Source organism: Scyliorhinus torazame, chromosome 5, assembly GCF_047496885.1.
Source record: "Scyliorhinus torazame isolate Kashiwa2021f chromosome 5, sScyTor2.1, whole genome shotgun sequence".
Lineage (NCBI taxonomy): Eukaryota > Metazoa > Chordata > Chondrichthyes > Carcharhiniformes > Scyliorhinidae > Scyliorhinus > Scyliorhinus torazame.
In genome coordinates this window covers 132172921-132191003 of record NC_092711.1, presented here as the reverse complement: position 1 = coordinate 132191003, position 18083 = coordinate 132172921, and the positions used below count along the sequence as shown (strand labels likewise).

Sequence of the window (18083 nt, the reverse complement as noted above, 5' to 3'; positions counted from 1 at the left end):
ACCCTTGTCCTCCGGGCATTAGGAGGAGGGCCTTTGGTCTGCCAGTCCAGTGGCATTACCACTACACCCCCAAGGAGAGTAATAATGAGTTGAATTTCAATCCTTACACCCAAAGGCCAAAAACATCCAGATCTTGTCTAATTGAGTGAGTTGATCAAATGATTTTAATGTGATCTGTAGGAATGACATATTTGTTAGCATTGCGGCTTCGCAGTGCCAGGCAACCAGGTTCAATTCCGGCCTCGGGTGAGTGTGTGGAGCTTGCACGTTCTCCCTGTCTGCGTGGGTTTCCACCAGGTGCTCCGGTTTCCCCCCAAAGTCCCAAGTTGTGCCGGTTAGACGGATTGGCCACGCTAAATGCGCCCCAAAGTTGCCAAAGAGGTGTGGGTTAGGTGGGATGATGGGAATATGGCGGGGGAGTGGGCCGTGTTAGGGTGCACTTTCAGAGGGTCGGTGCAGACGCGCTGGGCTGAATGACCTCCTTCTGCACAATAGGGATTTGCTGATTCGATTTCCTGTGCCTAAATCTCATTCAGAAGAGACAGGCGTTTCTCTTGCTTTAAATTTGCTGCATGTAGATCAACCCCTTTCAACCCTCTGTAAAAGGAGTTTGTAGAATCCATCACTGTCAGTCCAGGGGAGAAATTCACAACGTTCTCTTCCTGCTGACAGGACAGGTTTCATCGCGCATGCGCTCTGCCGCACATGGCTGTACCCTGTAAGATGGCGGCCGCGCACGCGCACTCGCGCACCTCTAAAATGGCGCCCACGCATGCACTATGTTGCGCCGTTAATGGGACGGCTAAAGGCCGCCGCAGAAAAACAAAATCCTTCCGTCGGTACAAAGTCGTGAACGGCAACTTATTGCTTTACCTTCGAGGCCTCCCCGCCACTGCTCCTAACGCTGCCTCCGCTTATCCGCCTCCTGCCCGCCTGAAGATGAGACAAACAAACGTCCGTCGCTGAACATGAGCCGCACTGCGCATGCCCCACATTACAATGCCTGGGGAGGGATTGACGGCAGGTCCAGACCAATAGGAAGAGGGGACGGGTCTGGATGACCGATCGGAAGCGGCTGGACCTCCAACCAATCGGAGTGAATGAGGGGCGGGGCTGAACCCGGATCTTCCTCATTGGCTGAAACTCTGCATCATTTTGGAAGCTGATTTGTCTCAAACTCCAGAAAACTGGACCTTTCTGTTTGTGGCTTTAAACAGATGAAACCCTGTGGGTGTGGAGCAAACATTTCAACGTTTGTTACTGAGATGAGGCAACATGGTGGAACAATGCACAAACTATTCAAAAATTAAATAGGGAGTGGTAAGCACTGCTGCCTCACAGCTCTGGGGAGCCGGGTTCGATTTCGGCCTTGGATGTCTGTGCGGAGTTTGCACGTTCTCCCCGTGTCTGCGTGGGTTTACTTTGGGTTCTCCGTTTCTGCCCGCTGTCCAAAGGTGAGTAGGTTGCCAGGATTGGCCATGATCAATGTGAGGGCCTAGGTAGTGTGAGATTTGAATGTGTGCTCACCATCACTGACACTGAGGACAAAAATACCAGAAGCAAGTTAGGGTTTTATTTATCCTTATACAAGTCTGCAGAGTCGGGTGCCTCCTAGACAGGAGCACACCAAATAGCTTGTTTCGTCTGTTTATATACACTTTGTTCGTTTATCATTCTTCTGCCCTCTCCTCCTGATTGGATCAGGTGTCACTGAGGTTCACATTCTTCCTTATACGCCTTCATCATACATTATATGTCAGTATTCACGCTTCATCATACATTATATGTTCACGTTTACGTACTCCTTCTGTCCAGTGGGTGGTCCCCCTAGACATTTGCGCAGCCTCAGTGGCTTGTTTATGTCTTTAAGACTGTCCACTCATCTATTTTGCTAAGCCTTTCCCAATCTATCTTGCTCAATATTCAGACCTATTATTATCTCTTCTGTTAATGCTATACCTACTTCTTCATTATCTCCACTTCCTCATGTGCATCTGTTTCCTTGTCCAAGCAGTACTTTTCCACAAGCCTGTGTTAGTTTTTTCAGTCTGTTATTCATTTAATACATTTAATAATCCAAATATTCTCTTTCTCTCAGTAGGGTGCAGTTTCGGAGGGTGAGTGCAGACTCGATGGGCTGAACGACCACCTCCTGCACTAGGGTTTCTATAGATAAAGAAATAACAAGTTGAGGCAAGTATCCTGCAGAGGGCGGCAGAGCGGCGACGCTGATTGGCTGTTGCGGGGAGTGAATTGTGGAAATCTGCTGTCGGGTGAGTTTCTAGAACTAATATATTTCAGGCAGTGGCAAAACCCGAGACACTACACAGGTAGTATCTCCCACCCATCCTCCTCCTCTAACCCCCCCCAAAAAAGAGTGCGGTGAGGTAAGCTTTTCTTTCCTTTTCCTCACTCCACCCTTCCACCACCTCTAACCTGCGGGGAGTGTGAAAATCAGGAAAGCTTTTTTTTTTCTCTCTCTGTAATTGTCAAGTAGATAAATGGAAGGGATGGCAGAGAGGGCAGTGCAATGTTACTCCTGCAGGATGTTCGAGGTGAGGGACACCGTCAGTGGCCCTGCTGAGTTTGCCTGCAGGAAGTACACCCATCTCCAGCATCTCAAAGATCATGTGAGGGAACTGGAGCTGGATGAACTGAGGATCATTTGGGATGCAGAGTTGGTTATCGATAGAAGCTACAGGGATGTAGTACTCCTAAGAATGAAGGTAGCTGGGTGACGTTTAAAAGGAGGGGGAAGAAGCAGTCAGTACAGGGATCCCCTGCGGTTGTTCCCTTCAATAACAGGTATACCGTTTTGGATACTGTTGGGGTGGGGACCTACCAGAGGTAAGCCACGGTGACCAGGTCTCTGGCACTGAGTCTGTCCATGTGGCTCAGAAGGGAAGGGGGGAGAGCAGGAGAGCATTAGTTATTGGAGACTCCATAGTTAGAGGTACAGATAGGCGGTTCTGTGGCAACGATAGAAGCTCACGGTTGGTGTGTTGCCTCCCGAGTGCCAAGGTCCGTGTCTTTGATCGTGTTTTCAGGATCCTGAAGGGAGAGGGGGAGCAGCCACAAGTCGTGGTACACATCGGTACCAAAGACATAGGTAGGAAAAGGGACGGGGATGTAAAACAGGAATTCAGGGAGCTAGGGTGGAAGCTGAGAGCCAGGACAGACCGTGTTGTCATCTCTGGTTTGCTGCTCGCGAGGTGAGGAACAGGGCGAGAGTGCAGTTAAACACGTTCTACAGGGATGGTGTAGGAGGGAGGGTTTCAGTTACTTGGATAATTGGAGCACATTCTGGGGAAGGTGGGACCTGTAAAAACAGGATGGGTTACACCTGAGCCAGAGGGGCACCAATATCCTGGGTGGGAAATTTGCTACAGCTCTTCGGGGGGGGTTTAACCTAATTTGGCAGGGGGATGGAAAACTGATTTGTAGTCCAGGAGATAGCGTTGCTGGAGTTCAGGAAGTTGAGGGTAGTGCAGTATTGAGGAAGGTACCAAGGTCACAAGAGTGGACCTGCAGGCATGAAGGTGGTTTTAAGTGTGTCTACTTCAATGCGAGGTGCATCAGGAATAAGGTTGGTGAGCTTGAAGCATGGATTGGTACCTGGGAATACGATGTTGTGGCCATTACGGAGATGTGGATAGAATAGGGGCAGGAATGATTGTTGGAGGTTCCGGGTTTAGATGTTTCAGTAAGATTAGGGAAAGTGGTAAAAGAGGTGGAGGAGTAGCATTGTTAATCAAGGATAGTATAATGGCTGCAGAAAGGCAGTTTGAGGAGGATCTGTCTACTGAGGTAGTGTGGGCTGAAGTTAGAAATAGAAAAGGAGCGGGCACTTTGTTAGGAGTTTTCTATAGGCCCCCAAACAGTAACAGAGATGTGGAGGAAAAGATTGCAATGCAGATTTTGGATAGGTGCAGTAGTCACAAGATAGGTGTCATGGGTGACTTAACTTTCCAAATATTGATTGGAACTGCTATAATTCGAATAGTTTGGATGGGGCTGTTTTTATCCAGTGTGTGCAGGAGGGTTTCCTCACACAATATGAGGATAGAGGCGGGGCCACATTGGATTTGGTACTGGGTAATGAACCGGGCCAAGTGTTAGATTGGGTTGTGGGAGAGCACTTTGGATATAGTGACCACAATTCGGTGACTTTCACTATAGCAATGGAGAGGGTTAGGAACATACGGCAGGGCAAGGTTTATAACTGGGGGAAGTGTAATTACGATGCGATTAGGCAAGAATTGGGGAGCATAAGATGGAAACAGGAACTGTCAGGGATATGCACAATGAGATGTGGAGCTTGTTCAAGGAGCAAATACTGCATGTCCTTGATATGTATGTCCCTCTCAGGCAGGGAGGAAATGGTCGAGTGAGGGAACCAATGTTTACAAAAGAGGTTGAATGTCTTGTCAAGAGGAAGAAGGGGGCTTATGTAAGGATGAGAAAACAAGGTTCAGTTAGGGCACTTGAGGGATACAAGAGAGCTAGGAAGGAGCTCAAGAAAGGGCTTAGGAGAGCTAGGAGAGGGCATGAGAAGTCTTTGGCGGATAGGATCAAGGAAAACCCTAAGGCTTTTTACACTTATGTGAGGAATAAAAGAATGATCAAGGTGAAGTTAGGGCCGGTCAAGGACAGTAGTGGGAACGTGTGCATGGAGTCTGAAGATATAGGAGAGGCTCTAAATGAATACTTTTCTTCAGTGTTCACAAAGGAGAGGGGCCATGTTGTTAAGGAGGATAGTGCGATACAGGCTGGGAGGCTGAAGGAGGTAGATATTCGGAAGGAAGATGTGTTAGAAATTTTGAGAAGCCTGAGGATAGATAGGTCCTCTGGGCCTGATGGGATATATCCTAGGATTCTTTGGGAGGCGAGGGATGAGATTGCAGAGCCTTTGGCTTTGATCTTTATGTCCTCACTGTCTACAGGATTAGTGCCAGAAGACTGGAGAGAGGCGAATGTTGTCCCCTTGTTCAAGAATGGGAATAGGTATAACCCTGGGAATTATAGGCCAGTTAGTCTCACTTCGGTCATAGGTAAATTATTGGAAAGGGTCCTGAGGAATAGGATTTATGATCATTTGGAAAGATACAGCTTAATCCAGGATTGTCAGCACGGATTTGTGAGGGGTAAGTCTTGCCTCACAAGTTTGATTGTATTCTTTGAGGAGGTAACTAAGTACGTAGATGAAGGCAGAGCAGTTGATGTTATGTATGTGGATTTTAGTAAGTCGTTTGATAAGGTGCCCCATGGTGGGCTCATGCAGAAAGTAAGGAGGCATGGCATAGAGGGAAATTGGGCCGATTGGATCAGTAACTGGCTATCACATAGAAGACAGATGGTGGTGGTAGATGGTAAATTTTCATCCTGGAGCCCAGTCACCAGCGGTGTACCACAGGGATCAGTGCTGGGTCCTCTGCTATTTGTGATTTTTATCAATGACTTGGATGATGGAATTGAAGGTTGGGTTAGTAAATTTGCTGATGACACCAAGATTGGTGGAGTAGTGGATAATGTGGAGGGCTGTTGTAGGCTGCAAAGAGACATTGATAGGATGCAGAGCTGGGCTGAAAGGTGGCAGATGGAGTTTATAGATCATAGATCATAGATCATAGAATTTACAGTGCAGGAGGAGGCCATTCGGCCCATCGAGTCTGCACCGGCTCTTGGAAAGAGCACCCTACCCAAGGTCAACACCGCCACCCTAGCCCCATAACCCCGTAACCCCACCCAACACTAAGGGCAACTTTGGACACTAAGGGCAATTTATCATGGCCAATCCACCTAACCTGCACATCTTTGGACTGTGGGAGGAAACCGGAGCACCCGGAGGAAACCCACGCACACACGGGGAGGATGTGCAGACTCCGCACAGACAGTGACCCAAGCCGGAATCGAACCTCGGACCCTGGAGCTGTGAAGCAATTGTGCTATCCACAAGGCTACCGTGCTGCCCACAGTTTAACCCTGATAAGTGTGAGATGATTCATTTTGGTAGGACAAATTTGAATGCGGATTACAGGGTTAATGGCAGGGTTCTGAAGAATGTGGAGGAGCAGAGAGATCTCGGGAGTTCATGTCCATAGATCTCTGAAAGTTGCCACCCAAGTGGATAGAGCCATGAAGAAAGCCTATAGTGTGTTCGCGTTTATTAACAGGAGGATTGAGTTTAAGAGCCGTGAGGTTATGCTGCAACTGTACAAGACCTTGGTTAGACCACATTTGGAGTATTGTGTGCAGTTCTGGTCACCTCATTATAGGAAGGATGTGGAAGCATTGGAAAGGGTGCAAAGGAGATTTACCAGGATGCTGCCTGGTTTGCAGGATAGGTCTTATGAGGAAAGGTTGAGGGAGCTAGGGCTTTTCTCTTTGGAGCGGAGGAGGATGAGAGGCGACTTAATTGAGGTGTATAAGATGATGAGAAGGATAGATAGAGTGGACGTTCAGCGACTTTTTCCTCGGGTGGATGTAGCTGTTACAAGGGGGCATAACTATAAGGTTCGGGGTGGGAGATATAGGAGGGATGTCAGAGGTAGGTTCTTTGCTCAGAGAGTGGTTGGGGCGTGGAAAGCACTCCCAGCTATGGTAGTGGAGTCGGACACTTTAGGAACTTTTAAGCGGTTATTGGATAGGCATATGGAGCGCACCACAATGATTGGGAGCAGGTTGATTTGATCTTAGTTTCAGACTAGTTGGGCACAACATCGTGGGCCGAAGGGCCTGTACTGTGCTGTACAGTTCTATGTTCTAACTAGACAGACAGGGATTGTTACGATTAGAACAGCTCCCATGAATACTGGCTGTAAAGGGGGTGGGCTCTCAAGAGGCTTCACATTGCTGGGTTGAGTTATAGAGTTTTACAGCAAAATGTAGCCCATCGTGTCGATGCCAGCCATCAAACACTTAACTATACTGATCTCATTTTCCAGCAGCTGGTCCGTAGCCTTGTATGGTCATGGTGTTTCAAATGCTCATCTAAATGCTTCTTAACTATTGCAAGGGTTCCCACCTCTACCACTCTTTCAGGCAGTTTGTGCACCCTTTGCGTGAAAATCTTTTGCCTCAAATTCCTTCTGAATCTTGTGCCCCATACCTTAATCTATGCCACCTGGTTATTGCCCCCTGTTTCTTACTATCTATTTTACTTATGCTCCTCATAATTTTGTACACCTCAATCGTGTCACCCCCTTGGCCTTCTCTGGCTCTAAGGAAAACAACCCCTACCCTAACCAGCCTCCCCTCATTGCTGTTTCTCACCGGCCCAGGCAGTATCGGTGACTCTCCTCTGCAGTCCTCTAGTGTAAGTTATCTCCAATCGGAATACGTGCGTCTGGGTTTAATAAAATGTCTGAAACCCATCATTGTGCTTCTTGCCCAGTATCCGCCTCATCCATGGAAGCCAATTTGGCAAATAAGTCTCATTCACCGATTGGTCGATATGGCGGCTAGTTTACCCAGAACCACCTGCGCTGCAGAAAGTCCCCTATTGCTGAAGCCCAACACAAACTGGAGAAGCAACTCTTAGTCTTCCGATTTGGCCCGCTACAGCCCTAGGGACTCACCAACTTTAGGCTGTGACAGTTCTTCTCCATCCTGACCCCCTTTTTAAAACCCAAAACATTTTTCATCTCAATGCAACTCCCCCACCTTTGTTCTCCCATTCACACATCCTGCTGTAGAATTTACTTAGAACATAGAATTTACAGTGCAGAATCCAGTGTTATCTTACCTTTATGCCTCTATCAGCACCTTCCTTAGCCCTTCACATTGCCAGTAACAGTTCCTCTGTCTCGTGCCCTACACATCTTTGTTGCAATCTCTCCCAGCTCCCATCTGTCACTGATCTACTCAGCTCCACCCCCTCTCATACAGTATCTAATCTCTCACATTTCTCCCTCTCTTTAGCTCTGAAGAAAAGTCATATGGACTTGAAAGGTTAACTGTGTTAACCTTGGGGCGGCATAGTGGCACTGCTGCCTCACAGCACCTGCAACCCGTGCTTGATCCGGCCTTGGGTGACTGTCTGTGTGGAGTTTGCACTTTCTCCCCGTGTCTACGTGGGTTTCCTCCGGGCGCCCCAGTTTCCTCTCACAGTCCAAAGGATGTGCAGACGAGGTGGATTGGCTATGATAAATGTTCGGCGGTTACAGGGATGATAGGGCAGTGGAGTGGGTGCACTTTCGGAGGGTAGGTGCAGACTCGGTGGGCCGAAAGGCCTCCTTCTGTACTGGATTGTTCCTCTCTCCAGTTGCTGCTGGTGAGCCTGGGAGTCCAGCGCGCAGGTGCAGTGTGGGTGTGTGCTCTGAGCACGCTCAGTGTCAGTCAATGTGAGAGAGTGAGGGAGAGCGGACGGTTCGGGAGGAGATTGTGAGCACAGGGTAGGAATAGAAACCGCGGCTGCACTGCAAACTTTATCAACCTCTGGGGTAGGCCTGCCCCGAATAAGAGGCCGCAGGCCAAGTGCTAAATCGCTGGCTTTGAAAGCAGACCAAGGCATGCCAGCAGCGCGGGTTCAATTCCCGTACCAGCCTCCCCGAACAGGCGCCGGAATGTGGCGACTAGGGGCTTTTCACAGTAACTACATTTGAAGCCTACTTGTGACAATAAGCGATTTTCATTTCATTTCATTTCAAGTGTTTACCCCGGCCGCCAGCGGTGACAGGCCCAGAGGGAGCGAGCTTCCTGGCTGCCATCTTGCGAATAGGGATCAGGGAGGCAGAGCTTCCTCCCCGGTGACAGGCCTGATTACCCAGGCAACCGATCGCCGCCCTCTTGGGAGAGGAAGGCGTGTGTTTTGTTAAGGCAGTGGGGCGTGGAGCGGCCATCTTGGTATAGGAAGAGGGAGTGGGGGGGACATCCTCCCTGGTGACAAGCCCTGGGTCACCCGGGCAACCGGCGATGGCGGTGATTTTCTATCCGGGTCTTTAGTGAATGAATGGACAATGAGCTGAGGTTGAAAAGTGTTCAGAGGAAGGTCTGAAATCAGATTTACAGCCAGATATCTGTAAGAACCACAAAGGTCACATTCATTATCTTTGTCTATTGAAATCACAATGCTGTGAACTGTCAGTTCTGAAGAAGAATCAGGTTGCATTGGAAATATTAACTCTCTTTCTTTCTCTTCACAGAAGCTGCCAAACCTGCTGAGGTTTTCCACAACTTTCTGTTTTCACTTCACATTTCCAGCTTCCTCAGTGTTTTACTCAAATTATTATGTTTTTGAAATTATGTTACATGACCAGTTAAGAGTGAAATAATTGTCACAATTTAAATGTCTAAATCAGTGATATTTATTGGTTGTTTGGACGCCCTTTGGGACATCATCGCTCTGTCCGTGAGTACGGACCCCGAGCTTCCGGTTGCTTTCCATTTCAGTTTGGCATCTTGCTCCCACGGGTCCATCCTGGAATGCTCCAGCGATGCCCACGTAAACTGGAAGAACGCCTCCTCTTCTCATGATGTGTGATACAGCCTTCTGGACTCAACATTGAGTTCAACGAGTTTAGACCGTGATCTTTCCCCTCCATATTGACCCCCCCCCCCTTTTGCTTCTTAGTTTCCTACAACCACCCCCCTCCCCAAAGCCTGTCCCTTGTTTTTCAGTTTTGCTTTCACTGAGCAACCATCTCAATTTATCAGCTCAGCTCTGTAGCCTTACATCCCCACCTCAATTGATTCCGGGCTCAACATGATGTTGAACTCTTTTTTCGCTGCCTTCATATCCGTGCCCACTTCTTTGGGCAAGAGTCCCCCCCCCCCCCATTCCACAGATCCTTCCATGTGCCTCCAACATTCTGCCTCCAAGTGGACACTTCCGCTGGGACAATTACCTGCCCTCGATCTTTTCATTGAGAACTGTCGACGGGACATTGAACATCTTAATTTTTCTGCCCCCCTCACCCATTCCAACCTTTCTCCTTCGAACTCTCTGCTCTTCACTCCATCAGGTCTAACCCCGACTTTGTCATCAAACCTGCTGACAAAGGGGGTGCTGTTGTCGTCTGGTGGACTGACCTCTACCTCGCAGAGGCTGAGCGCCAACTCTCAGATACTTCCTCCTACCTCCCCCTGGACCATGACCAGACCACTGAGCATCAAGCCATTATCTCCAACACCGTTAGCGACCTTATTTCCTCCAGATGCCTTCCCCCTATGGCTTCCAACCTCAGTCTCCCAACCCCGGACAGCCCGCTTTCACCTACTTCCCAAAATCCACAAAAAGCACTGTCCCGGCAGGCCCATTGTGTCAGCTTGCTCCTGCCCCACCGAACACATTTCCTCTTATCTTGACTCTATCCTCACTCCTCTGGTCCATTCCCTCCCCACCTACATGCGGGATTCCTCTGATGCCCTGCGTCATATTGACAGCTTCCAGTCCGCGGGCCCTAACCACATCCTGTTCACCATGGATGTGCAATCTCGCTACACCTCCATCCCACACTAGGATGGCCTGAGAGCTCTTTGTTTCTTTCTCGAAAAGAGGCCTGGACAATTCCCATCCACCACCACTCTCCTCTGCCTGGCTGAACCTGTTCTATCTCTCAACAACTTCTCCTTTAACCCATCCCACTTTCTCCAAATCAAAGGTGCAGCAATGGGTACCAGCATGGGTCCTAGCTACGCTTGCCTTTCTATGGGGTATGTGGAACATTTCTTGTTCCAGGCCTACCCGGGTCCCTTCCCACAACTCCTTTACCGGTACATTGATGATTATTTTGTTGCCGCTTCAGGCTCTCGTCCGGACCTGGAAAAATTCATCAACTTCGCTTCCAGTTTCCATCCCTCCATCACTTTCACCTGGTCCATCTCAGACACTTCCCTTCCCTGCCTTGATCTTTCTGTCTCCATTTCCAGCAATAGACTATCCACTAATACCCACTACAAGCCCAATGACTCCCACAGCTATCTGGACTACAGCTCTTCGCACCCTACACCCTGTAAGGACTCCATCCCTTTCTCTCAGCTCCTCCACCTCCGTCGCATTTGTTCCGATGATGCCACTTTCCAAAATGGTGCTTCGAAAATGTGTTCCTTCTTCCTCAACCGTGATTTCCCACCTCCAGTTGTGGACAGGGCCTGAAACAGTGTGCGGTCCATCTCCCGCGCCACTATCCCTGCCCCCTCCCCTCCCCTCCCTCCCAGAACAAGGATAGAGTCCCCCTTGTTCTCACATTTCACCCCACCAGCCTCCGTATGCAAGGCATAATCCTCCGCCATTTTCACCAACTCCAGCGTGATGCCCACCACCAAACACATCTTCCCTTCACTCCCTCTGTCAGCATTCCACAGAGACCGTTCCCTCCGAGATAATCTAGTCCACTCCTCCACCATACCCAACACCTCTCCCATCACCCATGGAACCTTCCCATGCAATCGCAGAAGGTGTAACACCTGCTCTTTTACCCCTTCCATGCTTAACATCCCAGGCCCAAAACACTCATTCCAGGTTAAACAACGTTTCACCTGCACCTCTTTCAATCTGGTCTATTGCATTCGCTGCTCCCAATGTGGTCTCCTCTATATTGGAGAGACCAAACGCAGACTGGGTGATCGCTTTGCTGAGCACCTTCGGTCTGTGCGCATTCAGGACCCTGACCTTCCCAATTCTTGCCATTTCAGCACAAGACCCTGCTCCCATGCCCACATGTCTGTTCTTGGCCTGCTGCAGTGTTCTCAACGCAAAATAGAGGAACAACATCTCCTCTTCCGGTTAGGCTACAGCCTTCCGGTCTCGACATCGGATTCAACAACTTCAGATGATTAGCTCTACCCCACCTCGACCCTTTTTTAATCCCATTTCATTTTAACTTTCTTTTACCATTTCTTTCTTTCTTGTCTTTATATATATATTAAACCCCCCTTATCTTATCACCCTTTCCTTACCTTTTGATGCCTTTGCGGATGCTTCTTCTCCAGTTTCTGCATTCTACGGCAAGCGTTTCGATGGGGATGTAGCATCTATTTAGGAGGGCTTTCAGGGTGTCCTTGTAGCATTTCCTCTGCCCTCCAGTGATCGCTTGCCATTGCGGATCTCGAAGTAGAGCACAATGTGGCCCGCCCATCGCAGCTGGTTGAGCGTGACCAGTGCCTCGCTACTGGGGATATTGGCCTGGGCGAGGACACTCACATTGGTGTGCCGAGCTTATGGAATCAAGACAGATGGACGGATTTAACATACAAATTAGGCCTCTGCACACTGGAGCTCTAAGGTTGGACGGATTTTGATTGGAGGATGGTGTAGGTTTCCTAACAGTTCTGTAGGTTATGTCCGCACCCATGGATATTGTCTTGGAGGTGAGGGGCAGAGAGAGAAATGGCACCTTGACAGTCTTGTCTGATCCCAGTCTTTATGGAAATGCATCATGGTTGTTCTGCTCAAGTGGACCATGGCTCGAATGTTATCGGGGAGTAGGTGGAAGGATGGTGGCAAGCTCCGAGGCCAACCAAATTTGAGGAGGATACTGCAGGATGCTTCACATTTGACTGTGTAAAAAGCTTATGTGAGGTTGAAAAAGACAAAGCACTGCGACCAGTGCTTTTCCTTGCACTATTCTTGCGTTTGTCTCGCAGTGAAGATCGTGTTAGAACATAACATAGAACATAGAAAATACAGCACAGAACAGGCCCTTCGGCCCACGATGTTGTGCCGAACCTTTGTCCTAGATTAATCATAGACTATCATTGAATTTACAGTGCAGAAGGAGACCATGTTGTGGTGCCTCTTGATGGCGGGGGAAACCACTCAGAGTCTGGAACGCTATCTTTGGATACTCAGAGGAGCTGATTGAGGAGGACCCTTGCAATGATCTTCCCCGTAAATACCGCAATCAGACTTGTCTCCCTTCTTGAATATAGTCATAGTCTGTGTTCCTGAGATCCCCCAGTTTGCATCTCTCTCCCAAATGGGGTTGTGCAGCTGTGCCAGGAGTATAGCTCCCCGTTTCAGAATTTCGGCAGGGATTTCATCTGCATCAGAGGCCGTGTTGTTTCTCCGCTTTCGAACGGCTTTTTCACTTTCGCGCTGGACCGGGGGAGCACAGAGACTGAGCTGACAGAGTATCGAGGAATGGAATTGAGGACGTTGAAGTCAAAGTCGGAGTCCTTGACTGAGAGGGGCACGGTAGCACAAGTGGTTAGCACTGTTGCTTCACAGCGCCAGGGTCCCAGGTTCGATTCCCAGCTTGGGTCACTGTCTGTGCGGAGTCGGCACGTTCTCCCTGTGACTGCGGGATTTCCTCTGGGTGCTCCGGTTTCCTCCCACAAGTCCCGAAAGACGTGCTGTTGGGTGAATTGGACATTCTGAATTCTCCCTCTGTGACCCGGACAGGCTCCGGAATGTGGCGACTGGGGGATTTTCACAGTAACTTCATTGCAGCGTTAATGTCAGCCCACTTGTGACAATAAAGATTATTATGTGATGAGTTCCCCTCCACGCTTGCCTCTCAGTGGGGTGGGCCTTTGAGTGCTTGGGTCACAGATTGACAACTCTGAGGAAACCATGCATGCCATTGGTATCAGCAAGTTGTTGGGTATCCCGCGCACCTCTTACCCACCATTTCGTTATTTACCTTGTATGTTTTAATCCCCCCCCCCCCAAGTCAAGTAATATTAATGGTGAGATCCAGGAAAATGTGGACCATTTCCATATCCTGGCAGCCTCTTCTTGCCAAAGGCACACGTATTGATCAGCACCTCTAATGTGTCAGCACAGCTTTTGGCCTTACGAGGAGAAAAGTATTTGATGATCTTAAATCGGAGACAGAGGTCACGGTATACCAGGCACCTGTGATCCCTGTGCTCCTAAAGGCTTCAGAGACCTGGAGCAGTGGAGACAGCACTGGGGAAGTACCTGCAGCCGGCCTGCACAAGGTGCTCCAAATCCAATGGCAAGGAGGGCGGTCCACCAGCAGTGTCCTTTCCAAAGACAACATGCCCAGCATAAAGGCGCTGGCCACACAAAACCAGCCCCACTGAACAGACGTGTCACTCGTACACCTGACACCACACTCCGGAACTGAGTCACGTCAGGAAACATTTAGGGATTTTCCTCAAAAGCGTCATTGGAGCGAGCAAACCTCCACACACAGTCTCATGGGAGTCCCTGGATTGTGATCGACAAGAAGATTTATTCGTCAAGGCACCAAACACATTGAGAGACTCCCACCGGGAGTACGAAGGGATGAGGTTGATGCATCAGAGAACACACCAACCACCCAACATCTCATCTACCCAACCCTTCAAACACCACCCACCACATGTGATAGGAGTCCGCAGAATACACATCGGATTATCAGCCATCTGTGAACCCATTGAGTGAGAGTAGAAGCAGGTTATCCTCGATCCTGAGGGTTTGCTTAAAAAAGGGGAGTCAGAGGCGCAGGACGTCTTTGGGGACAGGTCGGGGTTACCCAGGCAACTTGAGGGAAGTATGTTCAGCCGGTAGGGCACATGTGTGACCACCTTGGGAGGGAACACAGAGTCGGTAGGGTTCCAGTGACCAGGTGTCATGTGAGAGTACCTTTAAGAAATAGGTGTTTAGAACATAGAACATCACAGCGCAGTACAGGCCCTTTGGCCCTCAATGTTGCGCCGACCTGCGAAACCACTCTAAAGCCCATCTACACTATTCTTTTATCGTCTATCCAATGACCATTTGAATGCCCTTAGTGTTGGCGAGTCCACTACGGTTGCAGGCAGGGCATTCCACGCCCTTTCTACTCTCTGAGTAAAGAACCTACCTCTGACATCTGTCTTATATCTATCTCCCCTCAACTTAAAGCTATGTCCCCTCGTGCTAGACATCACCATCCGAGGAAAAAGGCTCTCACTGTCCACCCTATCCAATCCTCTGATCATCTTGTATGCCTCAATTAAGTCACCTCTTAACCTTCTCACTAACGAAAACAGCCTCAAGTCCCTCAGCCTTTCCTCATAAGATCTTCCCTCCATCCCAGGCAACATTCTGGTAAATCTCCTCTGCACCCTTTCTAATGCTTCCACATCCTTCCTATAATGTGGCGACCAGAATTGCACGCAATACTCCAAATGCGGCCGCACCTGAGTTTTGTACAGCTGCAACATGATATCATGGTTCCGAAACTCAATCCCTCTACCAATAAAAGCTAACACACCGTACGCCTTCTTAACAACCCTCTCAACCTAGGTGGCAACTTTCAGGGATCTATGTACATGGACACCGAGATCTCTGCTCATCCACACTGCCAAGAATCTTACCATTAGCCCAGAACTCTGTCTTCCTGTTATTCCTTCCAAAATGAATTACCTCACACTTTTCTGCATTAAACTCCATTTGCCACCTCTCAGTCCAGCGCTGCAGCTTATCTATGTCCCTCTGTAACTTGTAACATTCTTCCGCACTGTCCATAACTCCACCGACTATAGTGTCATCTGCAAATTAAGAAATGTTTAAGAAGTGTACCTTTAAGAAATGGGTGTTTATCAGTGATGTCAGAGATGGGATGGAGCTGGGCTGTCTGTCAGCTTTTAACTTTCATTTTAGGCTGTTTGGTGCAGTGTGTGTTTTAGTTTCGTCTTCAGAGCTGGATAGCTGCAGTCACAGCCAGAAGGGGTATTAGTCTCTCTGTAATCTAAAGACGCAAATCGATCCTTTGGTGATTTAAAACTAATAACTGCTCTCAGTAGTGAATTTAAACCTGATCTTTGTGTTTTAAAGGTTTTTATGGATGTTAAAAAGACAGCTTAAGGATTACTTAGTGTTGTATTCTTTGGGGGTTGTATTTGAATTAATGGTTGCTAAGATGTTCGCTGTTTGTTTTAAAAGGTTAACATGAGTTCATAGAATAAACATTGTTTTGCTTTAAAAAATACTTTTCGATTTCTGCTGTGCCACACCTGTAGAGTGGGCCGTGTGCTCCCCATACCACAATCTAGTAAAAGTTGTGGGTCAGGTGAACTCCATGATACACTTTGGGGTTCTCTAAACCCTGGCCCATAAAACCAGGAGAGAAATGATCGATTCATTCAATTTACTTTCACTTTGCAGAGAGGGGTTGGAGAATGGAACCCAGGCGGTGGAGAGGGAGGGAGAAAATTGGGAGTGGAGGAAAGAAATGGTGCAGATGGTGAGATGGGTTTGGATTTCAGCCCAGGGAGGAGGGAGAGTGTGTGGGACGGGGATTTACAGCTTTGGGGGAACAAGAGAGGAACAAATGTTCCAGAGGAACTAGAATTGTCTGTTCAGAATTTCTATCCTGTCCTTAACAGTAGTGACTTTTATAAACTCTCTTTATAGGGTGGATTTACAGACTGAAAACTCAAATCGAACTTCACTCTGGCAGAGTCACTTACTGCTTCAGGACCTGAATATCATCATCCTTTCAATGTGGAAGCATAAATGTTCTGTCTATCGGAAAATATTTTAATAATTTTAAAATCTTTATTGTCACAAGTAGGCTGACATTAACACTGCAATGAAGTTACTGTGAAAAGCCCCAGTCGCCACATTCCGGAGCCTGTTCGGGTCACAGAGGGAGAATTCAGAACATACAATTCACCCAACAGCACGTCTTTCGGGACTTGTGGGAGGAAACCGGAACGCCCGGAGGAAACCCATGCAGACACGGGGCGAACGTGCAGACTCCGCACAGACAGTGGCCCAAGCAGGAATCGAACAGGGGACCCCTGCACAATGAAGCAACAGTGCTAACCACTGCTACCACGCCACCCAAACATCGGTGTGACTGGAAAAGCACTGAAACGCGCACACCCGACTGAGAGTGTGCCAGTGAACTGACTGTGGAAAGAGCTTTAACCGGTTACACAGCCTGAAAAAACATCACACCATTCACAGTGAGGAGCGACAGCGCACATATTCTGTGTGTGGACGAGGCTGCGACTGATTGTCTAACCTGGGGAGACGCAAGGACGCCGGCACCATGGAGAAACCGTGGAAATGTAGGGACTGTGGAAAGGGATTCAATTACCCATCCCAACTGGAAACTCATCGACGCATTCACACTGGGGAGAGGCCGTTCACCTGCTCCAAGTGTGGGAAGGGATTCACTCAGTTATCGGGTTTAAATACCCACCAGCGAGTTCACACTCGGAATAGACCGTTCACCTGCTCCGAGTGTGGGAAGGGATTCACTCAGTTATCTGGTTTAAATACCCACCAGCGAGTTCACACTCGGAATAGACCGTTCACCTGCTCCGAGTGTGGGAAGAGATTCACTCAGTTATCCACTTTGCAAACCCACCAGAGAGTCCACAAGTCATTTAAATGCTTAGCCTGTGGGGAGAGCTATGAAAGTGCCAAGGAATTGTCGTCCCACCAACGTGTTCACATTGCCGAGATCCCATTCGTGTGCTCCCACTGCGGGATCAGATTCAAAACGTCATCGGAACTCGCCGTACACCAGTGCGTTCACCACAAGAAAAAGCCGTTCAAGTGCTCGGTGTGTGGGAAGGCATTCACGTATGCCTCCAACCTGCATCGGCACCAGCACATTCACTCCGATACGAGACCATTTAAATGCTCTGCCTGCAAGGAGAGCTTTAAGATCCGCGGCGATCTGCTGAGACACCAACTCAGTCACACCGAAGAGAGGCCGTTCACCTGCTCAGAGTGTGGGAAGGGCTTCAAGGATTCGTCCAACCTGCTCAAGCACCAGCAAATCCACACCGGGGAGAAGCCCTTCAGCTGCTCCGTGTGTGGGTCGGGATTCACTCGGTCGTTCACCCTGCTGCAGCATCAGCGGGTCCACACCAGGGAGAGGCCCTTCACCTGCTCCGTGTGTGGGAAGAGGTTCATCTGGTCATCCCACATGACCAGGCACCGACGCATTCACAACGGGGAGAGGCCGTTCGCCTGCTCCGTGTGCGGGAAGAAATTCACGCGGCCGTCACACCTGCGGAGACATCAGCAAATTCACAAGTGACTGCCCGGGTTGAATTCTGTTACTGCTGCTGGACTGGATGTGTGGGTTAACCCTGAGCTGGGCAAGAAATGTGGCGCAGCTGCTCTCTTCCGTGGCTCAGGGATCCTAGATACGGAACAGAGGGCCCCTTTAAAGCTGTGTTTAGAGTCA

At 49.0% G+C, this 18083-nt stretch overlaps 2 protein-coding genes across 2 annotated transcripts in view; one reads left to right on the top strand and one right to left on the bottom strand.

Annotated features, from left to right (window-relative positions):
• The window catches only part of LOC140419796 (uncharacterized), a 31229-nt gene extending 30237 nt beyond the window's left edge, over positions 1–992 (bottom strand). The window contains exon 1 of the mRNA XM_072503798.1: positions 874–992. The gene's annotated coding sequence lies outside the window, so the exon portion shown is untranslated. The remainder of the gene's footprint in view (positions 1–873) is intronic.
• An 18-nt stretch (positions 993–1010) lies between these two features.
• LOC140417920 (uncharacterized) overlaps positions 1011–18083 on the top strand; it is a 365440-nt gene continuing 348367 nt past the window's right edge. The window contains exons 1-3 of the mRNA XM_072501352.1: positions 1011–1454; positions 2099–2273; positions 9144–16118. The gene's annotated coding sequence lies outside the window, so the exon portion shown is untranslated. The remainder of the gene's footprint in view (positions 1455–2098; positions 2274–9143; positions 16119–18083) is intronic.